Source organism: Cetorhinus maximus, chromosome 34, assembly GCF_964194155.1.
Source record: "Cetorhinus maximus chromosome 34, sCetMax3.hap1.1, whole genome shotgun sequence".
NCBI lineage: Eukaryota > Metazoa > Chordata > Chondrichthyes > Lamniformes > Cetorhinidae > Cetorhinus > Cetorhinus maximus.
In genome coordinates this window covers 8,430,062-8,447,811 of record NC_135912.1, presented here as the reverse complement: position 1 = coordinate 8,447,811, position 17,750 = coordinate 8,430,062, and positions in this window count along the sequence as shown.

Sequence of the window (17,750 nt, the reverse complement as noted above, 5' to 3'; positions counted from 1 at the left end):
AAAAAGTAATACCACAGGATTAACATCATGATGAAAGACAGGGTTAAGTGGCTCCCAGAGAGAACTGCCACTGGAAGTGAAGATGAGCCATTGAAAGATAGGATAACAAGGTGCAGTGTAAAGTTGTGTAGACAGCTTAAGGAATTGAGGTCTGACATGGGACAGCAGCAGAAAATAGGAGACTGGGAGGAGTGGGAGTGCCTACACAAATGGATTCAGATCAGGGAACTCATTTCACAGGAGGGGTTATTAGAGAAATGTGTAAATTTATGGGTATTAAACAGAGTTCGACTTTTCCTACCACCCACAGAGCTCAGGGATGATGGAAAAGATGAACTGAACTTTTTTAAAAATCAGTAGCAAAAGCAATTCAAGAGACAGTGAACAGCTGGGCAACAGTATTGCCCAATATTCTGATGCGCCTTAGAGCTACCCCAAGCAGGACCACCGGGTTCACCCCATTTGAACTAATGACAAGGAGAGCAATGCAGTTACTTGAGGGAATCGTAGTAGCAGGGGGAGATGTTGGACCACTAAAAGGAAGGGTGTGAGACTATGTGAGGGAAATAGTAAGCAATTACATGAGTTAAGGAATGAAGTCAGGAATTGACAGATGATTAAGGACATGGAAACAGATAAATCCGAAAGACAACAACAGACCACCCCCCCACCCCCCCACCCACCCCCACCGGTGGGGGGACCAAGGTGATGGTTAAGATAAACCCAGAACGAATGGGGTTTGCACCCATGTGGGTGGGACCATATGAGAACTAACCTCAACAACCGACCTTTGACGACTGGGACAGTTATCTGCTGAAGTTCACAGAATGTTAATCACAATGTCAACGCTCGTGGGCATGGCGACACTGGCAACAAGGTCTGGGGTTATCACGGCTCACCCCGCACCGCAGGAGGGACTCTGGTACAGCACGGGCAGTGCCAAAGGCGACACACAACAGGGAATGCTAACTGTAACAGTAGAAAAGCAAGTGGTTTTGAATTGTAGCAAGGGTTTGCTTCAGATCGGGCATGGAAGTGTCAGGAATATGACATGCACATCAATGGTTAATTCTATTGACCTGGCAACTGTTGACCAGAAGATCTGGACCTTGAGCTTAAGGAAATTTTAGAACGGGGCAGGGAATTCACAACACCCAATTAAACATAGACCAGGACATGATATGGTTAATTCAAAACCTGACCACCATGCTCGAAGGTCATGCGGGGGCTATCAATAAAATGATCGGGATAGGGAAAAATATTTCAGATGAAGCGAGCAGAAATGACGTTTGCAGCACCTATGGATCTTGGGCACTGGAACAAGCCGGAGAGAATTTAAGACAGATTAATGAAGCAATAGTTCCTTTATGGGTAACGAATTAACATTTATTTAATCATTCACAACATCAGGATCATGACTTGACTTGTTACCAGCTCAGAGATTTAACACGTGTATAAAGAATGAATTTTGAATGTATAGTGAATAATAATATGCTAAAAGGCATTGTCTTAGTGATACCTGTTATACCTATGTCAACACCTGGCAGAACATTATATGGAGTAGAAAATATTGGGGTGATATGGGGGGATTATTATATTAGGTACCATGACATTCCACCATATGCAGCAGACATAGAAAGGAATATAGTCAGCACCACATTAGAAGGGTGTAGTATAGAGGCCACCACAGTAGTATGTGCACATCCAATATATGAGACAAAGAAGCTAAGTGTGAGTTTAAGGCAGCAGCAAACTGTACAATGGAAACTATATGGGCTGCAAAAGAACTGACCCATGTTGCATATTTGGGGAATGGAAGATATTGTATTACCACGTGGCAGCAAAAGACCCAGTAAGGGAGCAACCGGATGTGCCCCCTCCACAATCATTCAGTCTGCCTACACCCGCAGGTGCCGGCAAGGGTGGGGAAGGCGGAACTGGTCCAAATATACAAGAGAGGAGTAGCTACTATTCAGGTCATGGAAAGCCTTAAGGATAATCTGACGCAGTATTTGAACCAGTTCTCCTATGAAATTCCCTTATGACTAGAGCACCTAACTGTGATTCGAGACAGGTTCAGCAGATGTATAGAACTTACTCTACACTGCAGCAATAGGTTAGAGCCTTGAAAGAGGATATCGAGCAAATAGATTCCTCCACATGGTGGCAGGATCTGAGGAATTGGGGTTCAAAAGTACAAATACACCTGTGGATTCGGGTTATCTCCCATGCCCTGATTGTGATTCAGCTGATACTAATTATATATTTAATATACTTGATTCTTAGTACCCAAAGGTCACAAACCAGGTGGCGCTGGGGGAGTTTTAACAGGTGGAGAAGAGGTTTAGCAAGTCCGAGACCTGAATTAAAGGGCCAGATGATCTGACCAGTACCATTTTATGTGCCAAAGCCGGATACCTGGGCAGTATCAATGGGTGGCGGTACGTAATGGGATGGACAGTATCACTGTAGTCGGCTACCGTGGGCTAGGCCCAGGGCCAATAGGGGAAATACAGTAGAAATGTATTGAAAGGGAATGAATTACTTAAATTCTCCAGGCAGCCAGTGCTACCAAGCACATTAACAGTTAAAAATTACCAGATGAACCTTGCACAGCCTTAGGGCCTGTAAACAACAGAAAGGCCTTGGGAGCCAGACCGAAGTCAGAGGATGACAACAACATAGATTAAGTGTGCCCTTCAACAGATAAGGAAAGGACAGATGCTTCCAGCATAGGTAGAGGGAGAGGTCTGGCGTAAAAGAGCATGTCTGATGTAACCTATATGCTGACAAGATTAGAATTTGAACATTGTTCTTGTCCGTGATCAGTGGTGTATAAAATAAGCTGTACACTTGTAGTTTGGCAGCGTGCTACCTCAAACTGCTTCAGGTGGATATCTCCTTGCAGCTGCTCGAATAAACTATCGTAACCTGTATCAGAGCCTCCTGTGGTCCATTGGTCAAAGCTACCACAACAGTTGTCAACATCATTTTTAGCACATGGAAGATTATTTAACAACTGTTGACCAATCACACAACCACATCTAATGCTGGACACTGCATTTTTGAGTCTTGCAAGCACGCATTGATTGCAAGGACATGTACACACAGGGCCCTGTTCTTTGCAGACAGAAAGAACGTACACACATTGCGCCTGTTGCAGCTAAACAAAATAAGTGACAGCCATTCGCTGACTTATTCCTCAGGGCAATGCCTTGACCATTTAAGGTCAAGCTGCCTGGTTTAAATTTCAGCAATGCTTGGCAGTTAATTGTCAGTCACTATCACTGGTCCATTCTCCATGGAATGCCTCTACCTATCAGAGTCCACTTGCCAACCAATCAGCACTCTCTTCGCATACGGTATAAATTGTTGTCTTCGCCCTATATTGGTATTCTTCAGAAGTGTCCTGATGAGTCAGACAAAAAGCTTCGACATGTCTCTTTTTTCAGCAACACTCAAGTTCTGTACTACCAGAGGACTATTTGTACACTCACATATGTATATGCCCACATACAAAATTCCCTCTCACACAGCTAATACTCAACCAATCACATACCCAACTCACACAAGCTCGCGCTTACACCCACACACACACACACACATATATACCCTTGTACACATTCGGAAAGACCTCCTCTTTCATGCATATGCCCTCTCTCAGACATATTCTCAGGGACCCTTGGCTGATTTGTGTACCTTCCCGCACCCCAGTAACACTGAGCCCCACTGCTGTGCTCACACTGATACCCATCACAAGAGTTGAGCTGGAACAGACTGCTGAGACCCTCAGCGGACAGTCTGGCTTGCTCTGTTGTGCCTGGGAAGTGCTGGGAATTGGCATCCTCTCGTTCAAGGTCTGAATAGCCAGCGAACAAAATGCTGCAACAATTCTTTTTTAAAATGGAACACAATTATGGAAAATGTCCAGCTGGTGTCCAGTTAATGTAGTTTCGATCACTTTTGAACCAAGTTTCATGTCTGTGACCCCCTCACATACACATCGACTCACCTAACTAACACACACACGGCGGAAATATAAATTTCCCGGGAACTTCGACTCGAAGGCTCCAAAGGGTTAAATAGCTAAAGCTTTGTTTGGATCTCCTGCTTCCGAAAATAAACTGCTTTTTGATAAATTGTTGCAGATTCAGAAGAGCTCGGGGCTAAAAAGTTGTGACACCCCGAACATGAGTGCCTGAGATCAAAACCACGTGAAGTTGCCCGGACAAGGCCAGACCAGTGGCTGTACCCTAAAGTACTAGTGAAAACATTCTTTCAGTAGTCACATGTAGCATGTTATTGCAAGCACTTGCAGGCCATGAATATATTAGGGCATAAGCCTGTCTAGAAGACTGTTTCCATTATAAATGTCTTGTTGCTCGTCATCTGCACCAGGGTGTCACAACTAGGAGCTTTTTTATCATGAACTGGAAAAGCTCGGTAGGTCTAACAGCATCTGCGGAGGGAGAAACAGAGTTAACATTTCGAGTCCACATGACTGTTCTTCAGAGCTACAGAGAAGTAGGATTGTGATGACATTTAAAATAGAAACAAAAATATCTGGAAAAACTCAGCAGGTCTGACAGCATCTGCTGAGAGGAATACAGTTAACATTTCGAGTCCGTGTGACTCTTCATCAGAACTAAGGAAATATAAAAATGAGGCGAAATATAAGCTGTTTGAGGGGGGTGGGACAGGTGGAGCTGGATAGAGGGCCAGTGATAGGTGGAGGCAAAGGAGAGATTGCCAAAGATGTCATAGACTAAAGGACAAAGGGGTGTTGACGGTGGTGATATTATCTAAGGAATGTGCTAATGGTGACATTAAGGGTAGAAAGCAGGATGAGCAAGTAGCAGATGGCCCTAGTGGGGGTGGGGAGGGGAAGGGTTCGACATAGGCTAAAAGGCGGAGATAAAACAATGGACGGAAATAAATGTAAAAATAATGGAAATAGGTGGGAAAAGAAAAATAAATTTAAAAAATAATAAATTATTGGAAAAAGGGGGATCAGAAAGGGAGTGGGGATGGTTGAGAGAGTTCATGATCTGAAGTTGTTGAACTCAATGTGATAAAAATTTATACTGTTTCAGGGAGGGTGGAGCAGGTGAAGTTGGATAGAAGGCCAGCGATAAGTGGGGACAAAGGAGAGATTGACAAAGATGTCATGAACGAAAGGACAAAGGGGGTATTAAAGGTAGTGGTAAGGACTAAAGGATGTGCTGATAGCGGCATTAAGGTAAGAAAGTAGAAATGTTAACTCTGTTTTTCTCTCCACAGATGCTGTTAGACCTGCTGATTTCTTTTCCAGCATTTTCCACTTTTGTTTCAGATTTCCAGCACCTGCAGTATTTTGCTTTTAGCTTTCCAGGGTGAGCTGCCTGTCCATCATTCCCACGGCCTCTGGGAAAGCGCGGGCGGAGCATTCTGACAGTCTGGAATCATGGCATTGGGCATAAATAAAAGCAAAACACTGAGGATGCTGGAACTACGAAACAAAAAATGCCGCCTACACAGCTCTACCTGTCCCACCCCCCCTCTCCCAGCCTATATTTCACCTCATTTCTCCATTTCCTTAGTTCTGATGAAGGGTCACACGGACTCGAAACGTTAACTGTGTCCCTCTCCGCAGATGCTGTCAGACCTGCTGAGTTTTTTTCTGTGGTATTGGACGTGTTCGGGCGACCGGTGCGCGGGCAGTAACTTCCAGGGAGTTAGAAGGCAACTCGAAACTTACTCGGGGGAGATGGGGGAACAGAGGACAGCAGGCCAGTGAGCGAGGACGAAATCGTCAAGGAAATCGTGGGAGAGAGGCTCAGCTCCCACCCAAAGGACAAAGAGGGTAACAGAGTCCTGAATTGTACATTGTCAACCGCTACTATATACCGCACTGTGTTACTTATTACTTGCAACAAATAAAGTCAAAAACTATTACCAATCTCAACCACTGAACACGCTCCAAATAAATTCAGGTGTCCGGGCAAAATAGCGAGATGTTTGTTGTCTGATGCACCACCGATCGGCTCACTAACGTGAGTTATATTGGACTGGAAATGTGAACCCTGTTTCTCTCTCCACAGATAGTGCCAGGCCTGCTGAGTGTTTCCAACAGTTCTTTTCTGTTTATAGTTCAAATAATGTGTGTCTGCACCCATACAGGCAAACACCTTCAGTCACAGGTATACCTGAACTCACCCTGATGTATGTCGGCTGATGCGCGCTTCGGCTGAATTTCTTATGTTTAGCGCCAGCCTCCTGCAGTTCACTGAATCCTCTCGGGTTCGGGTGATAACTGCGAATCTTGTCCAGTTCGAGGGGATGTGGCAAGTGAAACTTTCGGACTTCAATTTGCATCTCGGTACGTTCGAGTGAATTCACTCAGGTCGATGTGTCGCGTTCAAGTGAGCCTTTTTAAGGTCCTGGTGAACTGTGTGGGCTTCAAGTCTGGAGCTGTCAGGGTCTGTGTAGGAGAGTGGGTCTGTGAGCTAGTACCTGGATCTGCGTGGGAACTCTTTTGGTTTTGCTTAAGAGCGGCTTGCGTCTGTGCACAAGCTGCGTGGGTCTGACTAGGAGCTGAACGGGTCTGTGCAAAACATTTCCGGGGATGTGTTTGAGCTTTCTTGGGTGCGGAGTAGCTGTCTTTTTTTTTTGGGAAAATATACTTTATTCATAAAATATCTGGAAGAACGTTCCAACCCATTTCAAAGTCACCATCACAAAAGTACAATCAGGTTCAGCTTTTACAACATGTATCACGAGGTGCATCAATACAATCAATGAATATTACAATCATTTGCAGACATTCATTTTTAGCTGTTCAGCCCGAGGGGCTCTATACATTTCCCAGTCCCTCGGTGCACTGAGGCAGAAAGGTCTTAGACAGCGACCCTTCCCCATTGCGCCTTTGCAGCGGCTGCCCCAAGCTTTAGTGCATCCCTTAGCATGTAGTCCTGGACTTTGGAATCTGCCAGTCTGCAGCAGTCGGTCGGGGACAACTCTTTGCACTGCAAGACCAACAAGTTTCGGGCAGACCAAAGAGCGTCTTTCACCGAGTTGATGATCCTCCAGCTGCAGTTGATGTTTGTCTCGGTGTGTGTCCCTGGGAACAGTCCGTAGAGCACAGAGTCCTGTGTCACAGAACTGCTCAGGATGACCCTCGACAGAAACCACTGCATCTCTCTCCAGACCTTCTTTGCAAAGGCACAATCCACAAGGAGGTGAACAACGGTCTCGTCCCCACCACAGCCACCTCGAGGGCAACGTGCCGAGGGGGTGAGACTCCTGGCGTGTAGGAAGGATCTGGCGGGGAGGGCCTTTCTCACCACCAGCCAAGTTACCTCTTGGTGCTTGTTGGAAAGTTCTGGCGATGAGGCATTCTGCCAAATGACTTTGACAGTCTGCTCGGGGAACCATCCCACAGGATCCACCCTCTCCTTTTCCCGCAGGGCCTCTAAGATGTTACGTGCTGACCACTGCCTGATGGACTTGTGGTCAAAGGTGTTTTTCTGCATAAATTTTTCCACCAGGGACAGGTGGTGCAGCACGGTCCAACTACTTGGAGCGTTCCGCGGCAGCGTGGCCAGACCCATCCTTCGCAACACCGGGGACAGGTAGAACCTCAGCACGTAGTGACACTTGGTGTTTGCGTACCAAGGGTCTATGCACAGCTTGATGCAGCCACACACAAAGGTGGCCATCAGCATGAGGGCGATGTTGGGCACGTTTTTTCCCCCTTTATCTAGAGGCTTGTACATCGCGTCCCTGCGGACAGGATCGATTTTCGACCTCCAGATAAAGCGAAAGATGGCTCAGGTGATCGCCACCACGCAGGAGTGTGGAATGGGCCAGACCTGCGCCACGTACAGCAACAGCGAGAGTGCCTCACACCTGATGATCAGGTTCTCACCCACAATGGAGAGGGAGCATCGCTCCCACATGCCCAGTTTTCTTTTCACCATAGACACTCGCTCCTTCCAGTTTCTAACGCATGCCCCAGTCCCTCCGAACCATATCCCCAGCACCTTCAGGCCATCAGCCCTGACGGTGAAGGGGGCAAAGGATCGGTCAGCCCAGGTCCCGAAGAACATGGCCTTGCTCTTCCCACAATTTACCTTGGCTCCCGAGGCCAGTTCGAACTGGTCACAGATGTGGATCAGTCTGCGCACTGACAGCGGATCCGAGCAGAAGACGGCGACATCGTCCATGTACAGGGAGGCTTTTACCTGAGTGCCTCCACTGCCTGGGATCATCACTCCTCTTATGCCAGGATCCTTCCTGATGGACTCAGCACAAGGTTCAATGCAACACACGAGAAGAACAGGTGAGAGAGGACAGCCCTGCCTGACTCCAGATTTAATAGGAAAGCTATCTGATTCCGGAGTAGCTGTCTAGTACAGCAAAGGATCAGTCTGGATCTGTGTGTGAGCTGCGTGCGTGTGTGTGGATGAACGTTTTAGGTCCAAGAGCTGTACAAGTCTATCTCGGAGCTATCTGGGTCCGAGCCGGAGTTGTATGGTATTGTACAGCCCCTCCTGTATGATACAGGCCTGACCTGTCTATTGGCTAATTGGGCCTTTGTTGCTGCTAAATAATCACGTGTCAGAGACTGTATGCCTCTGCAGGACTGACCAGGTCTATGTAAGAGCTGCTCGGGCCTGTAAAATATTTCCCTGCACATGGGTAGGAACTGTCTCGGAGTCTGCCTTGGAGCCGCCTTGGTTGAGGCAGGAGGCTCCTGGGCCGGAGGGTAAGAGAGTTGCGATATTGCAGTGCATGTGGGTTCCAGTTAGTGTCTGTCACCATAGAGCCACAGAGTCATACAGCACAAAAACAGGCCCTTCGGCCCATCATGTCCGTGCCGGCCATCAAGCACCTTTCTATTCTAATCCTATTTTCCAGCACTTAGCCCATAGCCCTGTAAGCTATGGCATTTCAAGTGTTCATCTAAATACTTCTTAAATGTTGTGAAGGTTCCTGCCTCTAGCCCTCAGGCAGTGAGTTCCAGATTCCAACCACCCTCTGGGTGAATCCCCTCTAAACCTCCTGCACCTTACCTTAAATCAATGCCCCCTGGTTATTGACACCTCCGCTAAGGGGAAAAGTTTCTTCATATCTACCCTATCTATACCCCTCATAATTTTGTATTCCTCAATTAAGTCCCCCCTCAGCCTTCTCTGTTCTAAGGAAAACAACGCCAGCCTATCTAGTTTCTCTTCATAGTTGAAACACTCCAGACCAGGCAACATCCTGGTGAATCTCCTCTGCACCGTCTCCAATGCACTCACATCCTTCCCGTAGTGTGGGAACCAGAAATGCAAACGGTACTCCAGACGTGACCTAACCAGCATTTTATACAGCTCCGACATAACCTCCCTGCTCTTTTATTCTATGCCTCGGCTAATAAAGGCAAGCTCTATGTAGAAACACTCTGGGTTGGAGCTGTCTGTGTCTGTGCATATCGAAGTGGAATCTACCACAACCTGTGCACGAACTGGCTGGGGCAGATTTGGATCTGTGTAGGAGCTTTCTAGGACTGGGTGGAGTGACTGGTCTGTACAGAAACTGCCTAGGCCTGTGGAGAATCTTTCCAGGTCAGCATACAGGCTATCTGCATCTGTGAATCTGGTCTCTGCATCTTTGGAGGAGGTGGCTACTTCTGGGTATTCGTGAAAGCATCTTAGTGCATGTATGCAGGAGTTGGCAGCTGTGTCAGTATAGGAAGTGACTCTGTCTCTGTCTCTGTACCATAGCTGTCTCGGTCTGTATCTTCACACTCTGCTCTGAATCAGAGTCCTCCGGGTCATTGCATGGGGCTGCCATGAGCAGTTTAGGAAATGCATTAGTTTGGGTCAGTGCATTTATGTCTCTGTCAGTACAACCTAGGCCTGTGTGGGTGCTACCTGAACATTGGTATGAGTCGGTTCGGCTTGCATGGGAAGCAGTTGGAACTGTGCTGCATTGATCAGTGAAGTTAGAGGGCTGGACCTGTGCAGGAGCTAACTGGGCCTGTGAAGGAGCTAAGTGTGTTTTTTGTCAGATATTTTTGGGCCTGTGTAGGAGCTGCCTGTGTGCAGGTCCGTGGAGGAGCTCACTTGCTTTGTGTTCCTTCATGATAAAAACAGAGATGCAGGAAGTCATCAGTAAGTAAAAGGCAGGCAGCATTTGTGTAGAGAAAGAGAAAAGAGAGTTAATTATTTATGCCTAGGACCTTTCATCAGACCTGAAACTTTAATGCCTTTTCTCTCTCCACAGATGCTTCCTGACATGGCCCTGCTGAGAATTTCCAGCATTCTCTGTTTTTATATTGCAGATTTCCAGTATATTGAATTTGCATGCTCCACAATTCAAGGCAGAGCATTCCAGATCACAACTATAATGGTTTTCTCTCTCCCCTTGTCCAGTCCCTTCCCACCTACATCCGTGATTCCTCTGACACCTTACGTCACATCAACAATTTCCAGTTCCCTGGCCCCAACCGCTTCCTCTTCACCATGGATGTCCAATCCCTCTACACCTCCATCCCCCACCAGGATGGTCTGAGGGCCCTTAGCTTCTTCCTTGAACAGAGGCCCCAACAATCCCCATCCACCACTACTCTCCTCCGTCTGGCTGAACTTGTTCTTACACTGAACAATTTCTCCTTTAACTCCTCTCACTTCCTCCAAATAAAAGGTGTGGCTATGGGTACCCGCATGGGCCCCAGCTATGCCTGTCTCTTTATGGGGTATGTGGAACATTCCTTGTTCCATTCCTACTCCGGCCCCCTCCCACAACTCTTTCTCCGGTACATCGATGATTACTTCGGTGCTGCTTCATGCTCTCGTCGGGACCTGGAAAAATTTATTAATTTTGCTTCCAATCTCCACCCCTCCATCATTTTCACATGGTCCATCTCTGACACTTCTCTTCCCTTCCTTGACCTCTCTGTCTCAATTTCTGATGATAGACTGTCCACCAATATCCATTACAAGCCTACCGACTCCCACAGCTACCTCGACTACAGCTCCTCACACCCCGCTTCCTGTAAAGACTCCATCCCATTCTCTCAGTTCCTTCGCCTCCGTCGCATCTGTTCTGATGACGCTACCTTCAAAAACAGCTCCTCTGACATGTCCTCCTTCTTCCTTAACCGAGGTTTTCCATCCACGGTCGTTGACAGGGCCCTCAACCGTGTCCGGCCCATATCCCGCGCATCCTCCCTCACGCCTTCTCCTCCTTCCCAGAAACATGATAAGGTCCCCCTTGTCCTCACTTATCACCCCACCAGCCTCCGCATTCAAAGGATCATCCTCCGCCATTTCCGCCAACTCCAGCATGATGCCACCACCAAACACATCTTCCCTTCACCCCCCCTGACGGCATTCCGTAGGGATCGTTCCCTCCGGGACACTCTGGTCCACTCCTCCATCACCCCTACTCCTCAACCCCCACTTATGGCACCTCCCCATGCCCACGCAGAAGATGCAACACCTGCCCCTTCATTTCTTCTCTCCTCACCGTCCAAGGGCCCAAACACTCCTTTCAAGTGAAGCAGCATTTCACTTGCATTTCCCCTAACTTAGTCTACTGCATTCGTTGCTCCCAATGCGGTCTCCTCTACATTGGAGAGACCAAACGCAAACTGGGCGACCGTTTTGCGGAACACCTGCGGTCTGTCCGCAAGAAAGACCCAAACCTCCCTGTCGCTTGCCATTTTAACACTCCACCCTGTTCTCTTGCCCACAACTCTGTCCTTGGCTTGCTGCATTGTTCCAGTGAAGCCCAACGCAAACTGGAGGAACAGCACCTCATCTTCCGACTAGGCACTTTACAGCCTTCCGGGCTGAATATTGAATTCAACAACTTTAGATCTTAAACTCCCCCTCCCCCCATCCCCACCTCGTTTCTCCCCCCACCCCCCTTTTTTTTCAATAATTTATATAGATTCTTCCTTCCCCACCTATTTCCATTATTTTTAAATCTAAAACTAAAACCTTGTTAGTCTGTCCACCCCACCCCCACTAGAGCTGTACTTTGAGTATCCTGTCTTCCATTCTTAATTAGCACTTTTCTTAGACAAATATCACCACCTTCAACACCTCTTTGATCCTTTTGTCTGTGACATCTTTTGATTATCTGCTCCTAACACTGCTTATCTCCACAATCACCACACTCTCAACTTCTCTCCTCCACCCCCGCCGCCCCCCTCCCCCCACCTTAAACCAGTTTATATTTCTCCCTTCTCCTAACTATGCTTCAGTTCTGCCGAAGGGCCATGAAGGCTCGAAACGTTAACTGATTTCTTCTCCGCCGGTGCTGCCAGACCTGCTGAGTTTTTCCAGGTAATTCTGTTTTTGTTTTGGATTTCCAGCATCCGCAGTAGCTTTTAGCTTTTTGTTTTTATAATGGTTTCCTGTCTGGATAGCAGCTGTCTGGATATCTAAAAGAGCCAACTGGCTTTACTCAGAAGATGGCTGGATTTGTTGAGCTGCTATCACTGTTTCAGAGCCCTGTGTGGCTCTACATGTCCTCAGTCAATGTCTGCGTGTGCCACTGTTTGGAAGAGTTGCCTTGGTCTGTGTAAGAGCAAATGGGTTCTGCTGAGGAGCTGTGCGATTCCGCAAATGAACACCTAGACTCCACATAGGAAACTGGCTGTGACAGTATAGCAGCCACCTCTGTCACTGCAGGTGTAAGACCAACATCTGTCTGTGTCAGTGTAAGTGCCACCTCTGTCTGTGTCAGTGTAGAAGCCACCACTGCCTCTGTCTGAATAGGAGCCACCCCTGTCTGTGTTAGTTTCAGAGCAACATCTGCCTGTGCCAGTGTGGAAGCCAGCTCTGCCTGTATCAGTTTCAGAGCCTCCTCTGTATGTGTCAGTGAAGGATTCATCTCAGCCAGTGACAGTGTAGGATGCACCTCTGCCTGTGTCAGTGTAGGATCCACCTCTGCCTGTGTCAGTATAGGATCCACCTCGGCCTGTGTCAGTGTAGGATCCACCTCTGTCTGTGTCAGTGTATGATCCACCTCGGTGTGTGTCAGTTTAGGAAACACACCTGCCTGTGTCAGTGCAGGATGAACCTCTGCCTGTGTCAGTGTAGGATCCACATCTGTCTGTGTCAGTGTTGGAGCCACCTCTGTCTGTGTCAGTGTTGGATCTATCTCTGTCTGTGTCAATGTTGGATCCAACTCTGTCTGTGTCAGTTTAGCATCCACCTCTGTCTGTATCAGTTTATGATCCACCTCTGTCTGTCAGTTTAGGATCCACCACTGTCTATGTCAGTGTAGGGTCTACCTCAGTCTGTGTCAGTTTATGATCCACCTCTGTCTTTTTCAGTGTAGGAGCCACCTATGTCTTTGTCAGTGTATGATCCACTTCGGTCTGTGTCATTGTAGGATACACCTCTGCCTGGGTCAGTGTGGGATGAACCTCTGTCTGTGTCAGTGTCGGATCAACCTCTGTCTGTGTCAATGTAAGAGCCACCTCTGTCTGTGTCAGTGTATGATCCATCTCAGTCTGTGTCAGTGTAGGATACACATCTGCCTGTGTCAGTGTAGAATAAACCTTTGCCTGTGTCAGTGTAGGATTCCCCTCTGTCTTTGTCAGTGTTAGATCCGCCTCTATCTGTATCAATGTTGGATCCAACCTCTGCCCGTGTCAGTTTAGCATCCACCTCTATCTTTATCAGTTTATGATCCACCTCTGTCTGTGTCAGTGTGTGATCCACCTCTGTCTGTATCAGTGAAGCAGCCTCTTCGCTCATGATCACTGTTGGATCAACCTCTGTCTGTGTCAGTTTTGGAGATACCTCTCCCTGTGTAAGTTTAGGAGCCTCCTCTGTCAGTGTCAGTGTTGGAGCCTCCTCTGTCTGTGCCAGTTTATGATCCACCTCTGCCTGTGTCAGTTTATGATCCACCTCTGCCTGTGTCAGTGTAGGATCCACATCTGCCTGTGTCAGTTTAGGATCTACATCTGTCGGTGTCAGTGTCGGAGCCACCTCTGTCTGTGTCAGTTTAGTAGCCACGTCTCTCATTATCACTGTAGGATCCACCTCTGTCTGTGTCAGTTTTGGAGATACCTCTCCCTGTGTAAGTTTAGGAGCTTCCTCTGTCAGTGTCAGTGTTGGAGCCTCCTCTGTCTTTGTCAGTTTATGATCCACCTCTGCCTGTGTCAGTTTAGGATCTACATCTGTCGGTGTCAGGGTCGGAGCCACCTCTGTCTGTGTCAGTTTAGTAGATTCCCATCCTTGTGTCAGTTAAGGAACCACCTCTGTATGTGTCAGAGAACTTTCCACCTCTGCCTGTGGTAGTGTAGGAGCCACATCTACCTGTGCTTGTGCAGGAACCACCTGTGCCTGTGTCAGTGTAGGATCCACCTCTGTCTGTGTCCGTTTATGATCCACCTCTGTCTGTCAGTTTAGGTTCCACCTCTGTCTTTATCAGTGTAGGATCTACCTCAGTCTGTGTATGTTTAGGATCCACCTCTGTCTTTTTCAGTGTGGGATCCACCTCTGCCTTTGTCAGTATTGGATCCACCTCTGTCTGTGCCAGTTTAGGATCCGCCTCTGTCTGTTTCAGTGTCGGAGCCACCTCTGCCTGTGTCAGTGTAGGAACCAACTATGCTAGGTTCAGTGTCGGAGCCACCTCTGTCTGTGTCACTTTAGGATCCACCTTTGTATTTGTCAGTGTATGATCCACCTCGGTCTTTGTCAGTTTAGGATACACACTTTCCTGTGTCGGTGCAGGATGAATCTCTGCCCGTTTCAGTGTAGGATCCACCTTTGTCTATGTCAGTTTAGCATCCACCTCTGTCTGTGTCAGTGTAGAATCCACCCCTGTCTGTGTCAGTGTTGGATCCATCTCTGTCTGTGTCAGTTTAGCATCCACCTCTGTCTGTATCAGTGTAGGATCCAACTCTGTCTGTGTCAGTGTAGAATCCACCCCTGCCTGTGTCAGTGTAGGATCCAACTCTGTCTGTATCAGTTTATGATCCACCTCTGTCTGTCAGTTTAGCATCCACCACTGTCTATGTCAGTGTAGGCTCTACCTCAGTCTGTGTCAGTTTAGCATCCACCTCTGTCTATGTCAGTGAAGCAGCCATCTCGCTCATGGTCACTGTCGGATCAACATCTGTCTGTCAGTTTTGGAGATTCCTCTCCCTGTGTAAGTTAGGGAGCCTCCTCTGTCAGTGTTGTAGCCTCTGTCTGTGCCAGTTTATGATCCACCTCTGCCTGTGTCAGTGTAGAGCCACCTCTGTCTGTGTCAGTTTAGTAGCCACCTCTCTCATTATCACTGTAGGAGCCACCTTTGTCTGTGTCAATTTAGTAGATTCACCTCCTTGTGTCAGTTTCGGAGTCTCCTCTGTCAGTGTCAGTTAAGGAACCACCTCTGTGTGTGTCAGAGAAGTTTCCACCTCTGCCTGTGACAGTAAAGGAGCCACCTCTACCTGTGTCATTAAAGGAGCCACCTCTGCCTGTGTTTGTGCAGGAACCACCTCTACCTGTGTCATTAAAGGATCCACCTCTGCCTGTGTCAGTGTAGGAGCAACCTCTGTCTGTGTCAGCTTCAGAGCCACATCTCTGTGTGTCAGTGTGGGATCCACCTCTGTCTGTGTCATTGTAGTACTCACCCATGTCTGTAACAGTGTAGGAGCCACCTCTGTCTGTTTAAGTGTAGGATCCACAACTGCCTGTGTCAGTTTAGGTTCAACCTCTGTCTATGTCAGTGTGGGATCCACCTCTGTCTGTGTCAGTTTATGAGCCACCTCTGTCTGTGTCAGTTTAGGAGCCACCTCTGTCTGTCTGTGTTCAGGAGGTTCCCCTCTCTGTGTTAGTTTAGGAGCCACCTCTGTCTGTGCCAGTTTGGGATCCACCTCTGCCTGGGTCTGCGTAGGAACTGTCTGGTTCTCTGTCCCATTTGGATTTGTGAAGGAAATGGTTTTCTCGTTGGAGGGGTGATCTCCGTGTAATAAGTAGCTGTTGCATACAGAGTAGATCGGGAGAAACTGTTCCAACGAGTGCCAGGGTCGCGAATGAGAGGGCACAGACTTGCGATATGAGAAAATCTTTTATTTCATGCAGCGAGTGGTTAAGGCCTGGAATGCACTGCCTGGGAGTGTGGCAGAGGCAGGTTCAATCGAAGCATTTGAAAGGGGAATTAGACTGATATCTGAGAAGGAAGAATGTGCAGGGTTACAGGCAGAAGGTGGGAGAATGGCACTAAGGGAATTGCTCATTCAGACAGTCAGCGTTGACACAATGGGCTGAATGGCCTCCTTCTGCACTGTAACAATTCTGCTGGCCTGGCTAGGAGATATTGATGTCAATATAGGAACTGTCTAGATCTGTGTGTGAGCTGCACGTTTACGAAGTAGGAGCTCTCCTGGCCTGTGCTGCAGCTCCTTAAACCTGTGCAGAGGTCGCCAAAGTGTGTGCCAGAACCGAGGCCTGTCTAAGACAGATTTGGGCCTGCGTAAAGCAGTTTAGGTTGGACAGGAGCTGGGTCATTCAGTGTAGGATCTGCGTGTAACTGTGAAGGGGCTGCCTGAGCAGGAGAGAACAACTTGCATTTATATAGCGCTTTTCTGCAAGAATTTACTTATCATCAGCGGCTATTTGCAGAGGAAAGTCTCACACTTCGGCCAGTCTTTGCTCTTTGTGGGAGCTCACTGTGAGGGAGTGGAATGCCGTGGCTACACTTCAAAGGCGCCGTATAGGCTGTGGAGTTCTTTAGAATGTCCTGATATCATGACGTCTGTTCTGATAGGAAGTTTCCACCTCAGTGCAGTAACTGTCTGGGTCTTGGTAGGATCCATCCAGGTCTGCATAGGGGTTGTGTGGGTCGGGAGGGGAATTGTCTGAATTTGACTTGGCGTACCTCAAACTGTGTTAGTTTGACCTGCCTGGAGATCTCAGGTTCTTTGTGGTTTTGGCCCTGTGCAGGAGCTGTCTGAGTTTGTATAGGAGCTGTCTGCATCTGCCTTAGAGCCATCTAGGGCCTGTTTTTTTATTCTTTCATGGGGTGTGGGCATCACAGGCTATTATTGCCCTTGAGAAGGTGGTGGTGAGCTGTCTTCTTGAACCGCTGCAGCCCCTGTGGTGTAGGTACACCCACAGTGCTGTTAGGGAGGGAGATCCGTGATTTTGACCCAGTGACAGTGAAGGAACGGCGATATATTTCCAAGTCAGGATGGGGAGTGACTTGGAGGGGAACTCTGACATTTCCATGTGACTGGTGCCTTTCTCCTTTGAGGTCGTAGAGGTATTGAGTTTGGAAGGTGTTGTCGAAGGAGCCTTGGTGAATTCCTGCAGTGCATCTTGTAGATGGTACACACACTGCTGCTACTGTGCGTCGGTGGTGGAGGGAGTGAATATTTGTGGATGTGGTGCCAATCAAGCGGGGCTGCTTTATCCTGGATGGTGTCAAGCTTCTTGAGTGTTGTGGGACCTGCTCTCATCCAAGCAAGTGGAGAGCATTCCATCACACTCCTGACTTGTGCCTTGTAGATGGTGGACAGGCTTTGGGGAGGCAGGAGGTGAGATAATCTCCACAAAATTCCTAGCCTTTGACCTGCTTTTGTAGCCACAGTATTTATATGGCTAGTCCAGTTCAGTTTCTGGTCAATGGTAACCCCCAGGATTTTGAGAGTGGAGGATTCAGCGATGGTAATGTCATGGAATGTAAAGGGGCGATGGTTAGATTCTCTCATGTTGGAGATGGTCATTGCCTAGCACTTATGTGGCACGAATGTTACTTGTCACCTGTTTTCTCCT